Here is a 12,409-nt window from a genome sequence, read left to right as displayed (position 1 = left end):
TTAAGATTACAAGCGTTGACAAATCTGGTGTAAATATCTTATAAAGCTGTAATAAAAAGTAGAAGAGAATAGAATCTTCAATGTAAGCGAAATTGTTTTTTTTTTTAAGTCTTTTCTCTTTCTCTCTATAAATCATTCTTTTTACATAGTGAAATGTTTCTCTCACCCTTGTTTCTTCTCTCTCTCTCTGTGTGTAGGTGGAATGGACTCGGACTCCACAGCCCATAGAGGTGCTTGTTTTGTGTCTGAGGGCCGTGAGAGAGAAGCTGCCCAGAGGTCTGTACTCACTGAGCGTGTCTCTTCAGACTCAACTGGGCGGCCGAACGCTGCGCTGGTCTCGTCTGCAGGAGCAGCAGTGGGCTGGAAGCACAGAACCCGTGGAACACCAGGGCCGATACTGTGACACAGAGCTCAACATTAACCAGAGCCTCTACATGGTAAGAAAACCCCAGCAAACTGCCCTCCTGAGACACCCGCAGAACTGCCGTTTATTTAACCCCAACAACAAAATGTATGATGTTCATGGAACTGATTTGATGATTGTTGATGTGAGTGGATTCATGCTACATTAAAGAGCACAGCAATCAAACCTCATCACCTTTTTGTTAGGAATTGTGCGGTATTTTACTACTATCAATCACAGGCGCTATTAAGAGGGGCCGTCTGTCATCTGACGTACAACACTGAGGGCATTTGTCATGTTTTTGGCAGCAATGATGAGATTTCTTTTCACAATTTAATAAGCTGAAAAAAAAAAATGTTTTATTGTATTAAAAATTATTCTGTTTTCAGCTCACCTAGGGCAAAGGTATTCTCAACAATTTTTCTTTGCCTCTTGTTCAGTCTAATTAAAATGAGCTAAAGTAACACGATTTTTGAACATTTTGTCAAATCTTAATTTCATTGTGTTCAATCTACCCTATTTAAAACTGAAGTTCACTTAATCCATTTGTGTTAGAATTACATTAATCGTTTTTGTTGACATACAGTATAACTAACTGAGCAGTGGATTTGTAGTTCTGTAAATCTGTAGGATGCTTTGCAAGTGACTGCATTAGGAGAGTAAATTAAGTGCTATTTTATGTTTTTCAGTAACGGTTAAGACATTTTAGTGTTTAATGTTCAGTTATGTTGGGCATTTATAAGAGTGTCTGTAATGTTTTTGAATTTTGTGGTTGCCATTGTGCTGAAGAGTAGCACTTGTGCTTAGGCTGTGGGCAGCTATATGATGGTTACGCTGTGAGTTTAGTTGCTTCACTCAGTGAGTAATAACTGGTAATGTTAGTACAGTCAATAAATTAATTAAACCTCACTAAATTAAAAAACAAGTTGGGCCAACATAAAAAATAAAAAAAAAGTTTGACAAATGTAATAAAGTTAAGTTTAACATACTACAGTAAATTAATTTGACCTAATCCAACTAAATTGTGTTGACCTAACTAAACTGGTTTAATTTAAATGACATAAATTGTGTAAATAATTTCTTCAATTAAATTAAAGGAAAAATCTGTACGATTTTTGTGTCCAATGTTTAAATCCAGAGAAATTAGCAATTCTAACCAGTGTAACAGCCCGTGTTATTGCGTCGCCTGTCAATGATGTACCATCTGCGTTACCCTCGTAACCAACAAAGAAAAGAATCAGAAAAGGCCTAATTTGTGGTAACAGTAATTTTCTCCACCATACAATATATATATATATTAAAAACAAATGAATTGCATGCCATTTAGCAACACAAGTCATTCATCTTTAATTAATATGATATTCTATCGATCTAGCTTACTGCAATGCACAACAAGTGCTGACATAAAGAGTAACATTATAATATAACTTTCAACACACCCAAATGCATTTTTAGTATGATTGCTTTGACCATGTAAAACAGTGCTGCATTACCCCACAATTTGAATTTGTAAAATTAAGTGACCTGTATAAGTAGTAATTCAGCACTTGCGGCTATTTCATTAAATTAAATTAAATAATGTAAATATTTAAGAGATGTACACAGTAACTGTAACAAAGTTCAAGTTCTGGGAAGAAGGAGGCTGATGTTAAACATAAACAAAAAAATAAACATAAACAACAAAACAAAAGGAGTGGCAGCTGTTTTTTATTTTTTAATGCAAAAAAAAATAAAAAAAAATACAATCCTTCAGAAATCATTCGAATGTCCTGATTTGGTGCTAAAGAAACATTTCTTATAATTATCAATGCTAAAAACCAGTTGTGCTTTTACTGTTTAATATTTTTGTGGAAACTGTGATAAATTTGTTTCCAGTATTCTTTAATTAATAGAAAGTTCACAAGAACAGCATTTTTTAAAAATCATGATCTTTTGTAGTAAAATGTTTAACACTTTTGATCAGTTTAATATGTTCATACTGAAGAAAAAAAAAAAAAAAAAGTATTTATATATAAAACAACAAAACACATAGTGGTGCCAAGAAGCATTAGGCAAGACAAGTTTTTTATATAGCACATTTCATACACCATGGTAATTCAAAGTACTTAACATTAAAATAATCATACAATAATCACAACATATGCATAAGAAAAAGAAATAAAATATCATGTATAAGAAATAAAAATAACAATCATATTTAACTAAAGGCTAAAATACTATTCCAGACTACCTGAATCACTAAATTTGGGGCTCCTCTGTCTGAATGGAGGTTGTCAGAGAGCTTCGGTTCGTGAGACATTTAGGACAATTATACAAAACATTTGATGATTTGTTGTCACCAATCACAATCAGGTATTTCAGAGAGCCATGCAATAAAAATACACTTTATAGATTGACTGCATTCTGCACAATGTTAGCTTTGGGTTTGTGCAGAACACCCACACGAGGATAGGGAAAATGCTTTTGACATGGTGTGCCTTCTGAGCTTTTCAGTGATCTTAATTCCAGCGAAAATCAAATGTGTCGGTCATCAGACAGGACTAAACTCCAAAACAGAACCGCTCCAGTTATTCTCACTGCAGTTCCACTTGAGTTATTGAATATAAAGTCAGAATGAGGGTTATGAAATGTGATATTAAACAGTCAGTGTGTGTATGGAAGTGGAAAGAGACTGTATTAAAAACTGCTGCTGAAAGCTCAAGGTTTGACTTGAGGGACAGTCACTGTGAATAAAACAGCTGCTTTTCTAACATGACATTTAGTGTGTGAACGTAAATCAAATTTATAATTCATTATACAAGAGCTGACGGTTTACTGGGATAAAAATGAAGTAGAAATACTGTGAAACTTGAATTCCAGCGGTGTCAGAATTCAAGTAAAACTACTGAGACAAATAAGAAAAATAAATAACTACATGTGAATTTAAGAAAATATTAGTGCCATTCAGAGCAAAAGAACAGTGTTAAAGGAGACATATCATGCTTTTAAATTGTTCCTTTTTACATATAAATCATACATTTGTAGTCTATATAAAGCGGAACTGCAATGCTTGGGTCTGAATTCCTCATTATTATAGCTCCACAGGCCCCTTTTCTACCCCTTTTCTGATGTGCGTCTGAGAGCAACTCGTTTTGGTGCGGTCTCTTTAAATACAATTGAGACACTTCATACCCCGCCCCCTCTCCAGGTTGCAGAGGTGACACTCGGTTCAACTCCACCCCGTTCGGCCATTTTTGTAGTTTGATAGCAGAGATACGATTATCTAGCGGCACAGAAACTTTTTATTCACACGTTATTAACAAAATGTCAACAACGGAAGACTTGTCCAGCCAGCCTTACATGTTCGAGCCAGAGTCGGAGCAGGAGCGAGATGAAAATGAAGACGACGAACCTGTAGAACAACGTCTTCATATGGATGTATTGCAATGGTGTGTACTGTATTTACACATGAAACTTTGGTCTTCCGACCTTTTACCACCGTGTCGATTTATTTTGATTAATATGTGCGAGGGAGAGAGAGCAAGACAGCGTCTAGTTTGGAGACGGTGAAGTCTTGTTTACACTTTCGCCTGGCTCTGAAGAGAGAGAGTGAGCACGCGCGCGACCGGGTCTCTCTCTCTGCTCGTTCTTTCAGTTAAACATGCGTCCTGTAACAAGCGCGGCAGTTCATCTACATTAGACGGTGTAATGAAGCGTGTGGGTTACTACATCCAACAACCGAACATTTTAACTTACCCTCTCGTAACTTCTGCATCCTTTAGCTTGGACTACAAAATTGCAGCGAGAAATAAAAATGGCGGATTGCTCGAAGTGTTGGGCCGGAAGTCAATGTCCTTATTTGGCAGTTCCGCTGCAAATACTGTGACGTAATAGTTCAAAAAACGTCATAGATAACAGAAAAATCGGAACAGGTTGAAAAATATGACCAAAACAGAATATAAAGATATCAACGAAGCACCTGAAGAAAATAATTTCATATTTTCTGTACTTCTAAACACTCCAAATATACAACAAAATGCATTTAAGGGCTAAAAAAGTGCATTTGGCATGATATGTCCCCTTTAAGGTTATAGGTTAGTTTCGCCAGTGCTGCTTTAGAATGCATCTTGTTTTCTGTTGGCTGTGAATGAGAATCAATGCAGTCACTTGTGTGGTGAAAAGACAACTATATGCAAATATATACTGTATGCAAATATTTGCAAGTAAAGACTGATTATTATTTATGTACTGTAAGAAATGTCAAGTCAATGGCAGACGTTAATCGTTTAATAAAAAACAGCACACCTATGAAACAAATTAGAATAATCTCATAATAGGCTTTTTATGAGAATAAAGGGACATTTTATAACAGTAAAGTCTTATATTTAAAAAAATAAAAATAAATATGTACTATAACTTTATTCTTCAAAAACTACTACTTTATTCTTGTAAAAGGCCTATTATTGAATTATTAAAACATTGCGATTTTATTCTTTTAATAGTACAACTTTATCCTCAAAATCATTTCAATTGTATTTATTTATTCATTTATTTATTTTTAATTAATTTTGACATGCACACCAAAAACTGAAATAATCTTCAAAACTAAGTTTGAATGAGAGAGTTATGTTGAGTTGTTTTAGGCTGAATTAATTCTATTATATATTATATAATTCTACCAGAAATTTTGTTCAGAAGTGCCTAGCAAACACTGTAAATAAAGATCCTAAAAATGTGATGAAGTTCAATAATTAAAGCCCTAAATCTAGCATGCGCTTGTGTAGTCAGGCCTATATCTGCAGACAGAAGCATCTGACACAAAGAAAATAAAGTGGGCCGCTTTAACTGAATACTCCTCCTCTCTCGTCCAAAACCGTGGGCTCTGATTTGGCAGGCAATCGTTTAGCGCTCCATTGAGATTGTCTAGTGTCAGTCTCCTCTATCCTCTACCAGCTCTTATTTATAGCCAATCCTGTTGCTGTTGATGTTTATGTTTCGAAGATTTCCATCAGATTTGTCTGTAATTGGCTCATTTGCTTTTTGCTGTTGCCCACATTACCGTGTGCTCTCGCTTCATCTCGTCTGTTTTCCTCGCAGCTTTCGCAGAGGAAACGAGGAATTAGCGATAGTAGGAGGAAAGCTACAGCTCATCATGTTTTTCTTGAGTGTCTCTGGCTGGTGCTTAGAGTTGCTCTGGTTTGATCCATCTTGCAGATTTGAGTCTTTCCTTCAAGTGGGATGTGAAAGCCGTGATGGTCCAGGCAAGGAAGCGGAAGATAAGAAGAATCTTTCACATCTTTGCCAATCTGAAGTCTTAGTCTCATTTTTTCCCCCATCTCTTCATTCCATTGTTTCATAGCACTTCCATCTAAAGCAAAAACAGTCGATATGTTTAAAAGCAAAATTAGACCAGCAGTCCATGAGGAAAGCCCACTCAAAAGAATAGTTCATCCCAAAATGAAAATGCTGTTGTTATTTAAACCCATATGTTGTTGTTTTTTTCTGTAAAAAAATAGTCTTGACACAGTGACACAGTCTGTAGAACTTTTTATTATTATGTTTTTTTTTTTTTTTTTTTTTTTTTTTTTTTTTTATGTATGCCTTCAAGTTTGCGTTCTCTCTTTTCCCTCTTACTCTTGTGGAGTTTGCTCAGTAAGCACAGGTCTGTTTTGAATGAAATGCGATCACTGTGATGCTTTAATAGATTCCCAGCATGCAGCAGTTCCACTTGAGAACTGACATAGGCCTGAAACACAACGTCGCAGTCATTTTATTGTTTTCACTCTCTTTTTTTAATCTTTTTTACCCCTGCCAATTGATACAGTCAGCAATGTTCTTGCTTATTTTTCAGTGAATTAAGCGTCTGAAATATTTTTCAATATGTCTAATGCAGGAGATTATGGCATGAATTTGAGGCCCGACGCAGGGAATCTGTGCCGTTTTTTAGGTGCGAGCACAAAACGATTAGAAGAGAAACACATGATGAATGTGATAAAACAAGTCTTCTCCGTTTTCCATTACTCCTAATGGAGGGATGGAATATTCCGAGAATGATTGATGAAGTCAAGCGCTTCTTTCTGTCAGTTCATTTTTTTAAAGGTCTGTCTCTTGCTTGATGGGTAAATAAGGATCTCTTGTGTGTTAAACGCTGGTATTCCTCATGCCACATTCTCCTGATATACCACATTTTCTGTTAAATGTGCCTGGTTTACATGTTCTAGTGATGTCACGGCTGTCATGTTGGGATCGTCACATGCTGGTGCTCCTGCTGAGATGGCTTCCTGAAACCAGCTGTAATCTCATTCTAATGTTTCATCATCTAGGTTCAAACTTTAGATCATATTTAACACACTTACATCTTTAGCTAGAGAGGAAATGCTGTAGACCACTGGTTTGACCATGGGACCCATGATTTTTATTTTATTTTGTATGTAATATTTAAAAAAAAAAAAAAAAAAAAAAAAAAAAAAAAAAAATCTTTATTCAAAATTGCCACAATTTTTATTTACAATATCTTTCATTAATATGTTTTTACTACAACCCAAAGTTTGGATTAATGAGTAATAGGTTAGGTGAGTAACAGGGTTTAAAAAATTGATTTTTTTTTTCTTGCCGTGCTGTAATCTATTTTTTTTATGTCCTATTTTTTTGGTGTGACATCATCATCATCATCATCATCATCATCAAGCTTGTATACTCTACTTCTATAAATATATTTCAAACCTGTCTATTATAAGATGCACTTGTACATTGTGCAACAACATAATGGTCGTTGCGTGCTGAATTTTGTGTGTATATCCTACTTAACCATATTTTGGGGACAAAATTGAGCTAAACCTGACAAAATCTCCAAAAAGCTCCTTTTTGGGATGTCCTCATTTGTACAAACAGTGTAGAAATAAAGTAAAGTTTTAAGTTAGGGTGTTGGTTAGAGTTATGTTACAGTATTTATAACTAGCTGTATATAAAATCAGTAGAAGTCTATGTTTCTATTTAGATACATCGCCATCACCTGCTTTCAAATGGAGCGGCATTTACTACACAGAGCCGTAGTTCACTGACAAGCTGAGCCATATCGCATTAATTATCGCAGGCGATACGTCCGTGATAATTAATGCGATATGGCTCAGCTTGTCAGTGAACTACGGCTCTGTGTAGTAAATGCCGCTCCATCTGAAAGCAGGTGATGGCGATTTACTACTAATCAAGGAGCCGGCTTTACTGACGAGATGCGCATAACAATGTCATGCGATATATCGCCCAGCCCTACTTTGACCCTGAACTCCCTCTGTCTTGTTTAAAATAAATTATAATTTTCATTTGTTTTAGATGATAGGTTTTAGATTTAGTTGTTGTTCTCAGAAACCCCTCTCTGTCTCTCTCAGGTCTTACCTGCGTCATGTGATCTGTTGCCGTCCAGTGTGCTAGTGTTCAAGCTGTTATCTCTGCCTGGTGATAACAGTCATGTGAGTTGTGTGGTGGGCTGGGGTGCATTTCCCATCTGCGACTGCTCCCTTCAACTCTTCAATGGCAAGTTCAAGACCCCTCTCTTGCGTGGCAGGCCGAACTCCTCACTCAACCAATTCCGCAAAATCGAGCATCTGCTCTCCACTGACCTGGACCACTGGCTATGCAACCTCTACTTCCAGGTACACCTTTAAGATGTACTGAACATTTACTTCTTTGAAGACACACAGCAATCTAATAATTATGGAAGCTTGTTTCTGCCACGGAATAAAAATAAAAAAGGTAGTTGCTACTTTTTATCTCACAATTCTGACTTTTTTTCTCACAATCACAAATTTACATCTTGCAATTCTGACTTTTTATAAAGTGATATAAAGTCGCAATTGTGTGTGATAAAGTCAGAATTGCATGATATAAAGTCACACCTGACTTTATATCACACAATTCTGACCGTAAACTAAGAGATGTAAACTTGCAATTGTGAGATATAGTCACAATTATCTTTTATTATATATTTTTTTACTCTGTGATAAAATTAATTACATAAATAATTCATACTATAATTAATAATAATAATAATAATAATCATCATTATTATCATCATCATTATAATTATTATTAATATTAATGCATAAGCCTTATTATTAGTTACTCATGCTAATAAACCACTGTAGTTACTAGGGCTAGTCATTGACAAATTTCACGATTCAATTCGATTTTGATTTGATTTAGATCAAAGAAAAACATATCTCTTAACTAATGCTGTAAGCTATACAGGGAACCACTATATTAAAGGTTAAAATTCACTGACTTGTAAGCTACTTGAAATTAAAGGAGCTGTATGTAAGATTGTGGCCAAAACTGGTACTGCAATCACTTTCAAATTACTGTAGAGTGGTGTATCCCCTCCCCCTCCCCCCTGACTCGAGGTTGCCAGATAGGCTGCAGGATCCAGCACGAACGTTTGTAGCTGTAGCTGTGGTAACTAGAGCAGAGCTGGCAACCCGGATGCTGAAACACAACTGACTTCGTGATTGGTAGATAGGTGGAGGGTGGTGCATCAGGCCAAAACACAACATGACAACATCAACATCAGTTGAGGGCTGCAACTATCACTTTTAAATGACAATATCCTGGCCGGACTACTGTTGTCAGTGATCAAGGCCATTTTATGATTAATTGAAATACATTTCTTACATACAGCTCCTTTAATTAAACATAATGACGTTTTTATTATAATAACGTTATATTAACAGGACAATAGCATAGTTATGTTTCTAATTAAATGGTGACTGTCATTAAAATGACAGACTGCCGTGACAGATTTTATTTAAAAATACATTAAATATTGAAAACAGGTTAAGTAAAAATACAATGAACATGCAATATAGTGCATACATTTAGCAAAATGCTCCTCTCCAGGATTATTTTTTTCTAGCTGATTAATGAGTTTTTGGAAGTTGAGTGGATTTTCTGAGGTAAATGTAACATTACGTGACATTGTTTACAATCTGTTTTATCTACTTCTTTCCACAGTTAAAACACTGATTGAGATACGTATTTCTGTAAGTTGTACTGTATCTTTCAACATACCTTCTGATGTTCATTCGTGTTTATTTCATGCTGTAACTTTTCGCTTGACCTGAGGCGCTACAGCGATACCGATTCCGATAGTTCGGAAAAAAATCTCTCCCGACTAATGTGGTAAAACTTCAGGGAACCCTCTCATTTGGTACATTACTGCAATATCAGAGGTTAAAATTAACAACAAAGCCCAAAATATCATATTCATCTGCTATTTATTTTCAGATATAATAATTGCACTCAAATAAAAACTGAAATGTATACTCAGTTGCACATAAGGTAGTTTTCATAAACACTTGTCTTCATGACAAATATATTCAAACATATGTAATTAACAGTAAATAAGCTAATCTCCAGTGTTTTTGTAGCTAACTAATGAACTGTGAACATTGTATAACTTTCCTGAGGTAAATGCAAGGTTAAGTGACACATGGGCATATAATACGCAGGGGATGCTCTGCTTGCACATCCAGTGTGACGCCTGTTTCTCAGTGGATGCACAAGCAGAGCAGGGACATCGCAGAAGTTGTGCGTATGAACGGGAGAAGCACTCAGCTTCACTCATGGTGCTTTCACTCAGCTGAACTGTGACTTGGTATTGCAAATACAGACGAATATTGTCCATTGTGTTATCTTTTTCTGGTGTTCTCCGACCACTGTCTGTCCCGTGCTTTGATTTATGATGGGTTGCATACTCTGCTGCGTTGTGACCGTGTTCCCCTCATACTGTCCCACACAAATATGTATAAAACATGCTGTATATATGTAATTTACATGATAAAAGTAATCTTAAAGTTAAGATACACCTCTAGTTTTAATCATTTAAACAGGCCTTTGAAGTTTGGGTAAAAACTCCTGGCAATGATACGTTTTCGTGTTTTTTTTTTTTTTCACAGCGCAGAATGTCAAGATGATTGCGAAGCACCTCACTTATATGATTCGATGGTGAAATGTGTTATTTTTCTTGTTAACTCTGGTGTATTTTGACCAAGAACAATGCACTGTGGAATTAATTTAGTGTGAGCGGCGCAGCAAAAATACTCGTCGCCGAAACAATCGCGAATTCTGCTCTGCTCCTGAATGCGCCGAAAAAAATATGCTCTGCTTACTCATCCTGTGTGAAACAAACCTTAAAATAAACAAGACAGATAGTGAAAATAATATTTTTATAAACAAAATAAGATATTATCGGCCAATATGGATTATTGGCCAATACATTGCTGCATCCCTAGTATTTATTTTTCCTAATACAATTTTCAGAATTTGAAATGGAGACTTTGTTTCACGTCATTAGTAACAAAGTACAAAGCTTTTTGTGATTTATTGGATGGGAGGCACACTATACAAACTTTAATTCATCAACTGAAAACAGCATAGACTGAAAGATCGATTCTTGGGATTTAAGAATCAAGATAGTTTTTTTTTTTTTTTTCAAAATGAGAATCGATTAAAATTGAGAAATCAATTTTTCTTTTCTTTTTTTTTCTTTTTTACCCAGCACTAGTAGTTACCCTGACTGAACTCTGTTCTGTTCTGCAAATGTCCTGTTTTATATTATGTGTGTGAGAGAGATAGAGAGTGTAAATGGCTCTTGCAAGTAAATTGGAAATTGGAGCCAGGTTGTAAACAAACCACATCTTTACTAAACAGATCCAGATACATTTGAGAAGAAGCATTGATCCTTTTATTCAACATCTTAATGAAGTTAAAAAGCAAAGCAATGACTTATCTCAATCTAATACATTCATAAAAATAGGGAATTTTGTGTGTACTTCACAAAAAGTCCTTAAAATACATCTCCAACCACATGCTTGTTGAAAATGTATACTTTGAAAATGCTTTCAGCTTTGTTTAACACATTTTACCATCAATTCTACAGAAATCTGCAGATTTCTCCCCAAATCAGTACAGAAAATGCCACAAATTGTCAGATTCCACCTGGGAGTGAAACAGTCCTTGATTTTAGTATTAAAAAATTGTCAAGGTAGTCGACTTCTCTTGGCACTTAGTATGTGTGTCTTGGATTGGATCTGGATTAAATAATTTCGGCATTCCATTTCTATTCTAACTATAATTTCCTGTCAATTCTCCACTGTCTTCAAATGTCCAATAAATAAATTAATACATTCATAAATAATACATAATTATAAATACAAATAAATAAATAAATAATAAACACAAACATACATGAATGCACACATAAAGAAAGTCAAAATAGAGGTGTACTTTCTGACCCAAAAATATCAGGTCTGTTTTGGAAGGGTCACAGACAGCAGAGAGAGAGAAAAAAGAACAAAAAAAATAAAATGCAATTAAGCAAATTTGTGCAGAGGAACGATAGCAAAAAAAAAAAAAAAAGAGCTTATCAGTATTTAAAAGGGAGGAGAAACACTTACATATGTTTTGTTGTTGATGTCAAAGGCTGTGTCCAATCAAACACAATTAAATCCCGGTTCCTAAATTATCTGGGTCCTAAAGCAAAACCGGTCGAGAGCCACTGCTCTACAATATCTATTAGCCAACTCTCATAATCAGTCTTTGTCAATCAGCAGACATCCCTCTGTGCAGGTGAAGAGACTCCCGCGGGGCAGCACTGGGGTGCCGGAGCGCAGCTTCACCCTGCAGATCCCCTCTCACCCCCAGCTGAGCTCCAGCCAGGGGCTTCCTCCCCACCCGGACACCTCCACCCGCTCCTCTGCCTCTCTGCCAGGTAGGACTTCTGCACCCCCTCGACAGGAATAAATGCCAACGAATGTCACGGCCCGCCACAGACTCCCACACAGAAGCAGAATGGCAGCTGCCAGTTAGAATCTGGTGGGGCATTCATGCAGAGCAAATGAACCTTCTGCGTTCAGACTAAAGCACGTCCAATTTACGCAGCACAATACGTGACATTTAGGCCAAATTGTTTTCACTGTAAATGAAGCTCACTAACATAAGACACTCGGCTTAACAGATGATTGACAATTCTCACTG

At 36.0% G+C, this 12,409-nt stretch overlaps 1 protein-coding gene across 1 annotated transcript in view; it reads left to right on the top strand.

Moving 5' to 3' along the window:
* The first annotated feature begins 11,604 nt into the window (after window positions 1–11,604).
* ofcc1 (orofacial cleft 1 candidate 1) overlaps window positions 11,605–12,409 on the top strand; it is an 84,005-nt gene continuing 83,200 nt past the window's right edge. The window contains exon 1 of the mRNA XM_084102928.1: window positions 11,605–12,143. The gene's annotated coding sequence lies outside the window, so the exon portion shown is untranslated. The remainder of the gene's footprint in view (window positions 12,144–12,409) is intronic.

The sequence above is a fragment of the Abramis brama genome (assembly GCF_963993115.1).
Source record: "Abramis brama genome assembly, chromosome: 24".
Lineage (NCBI taxonomy): Eukaryota > Metazoa > Chordata > Actinopteri > Cypriniformes > Leuciscidae > Abramis > Abramis brama.
This window is presented reverse-complemented; position numbering and strand designations above follow the sequence as displayed.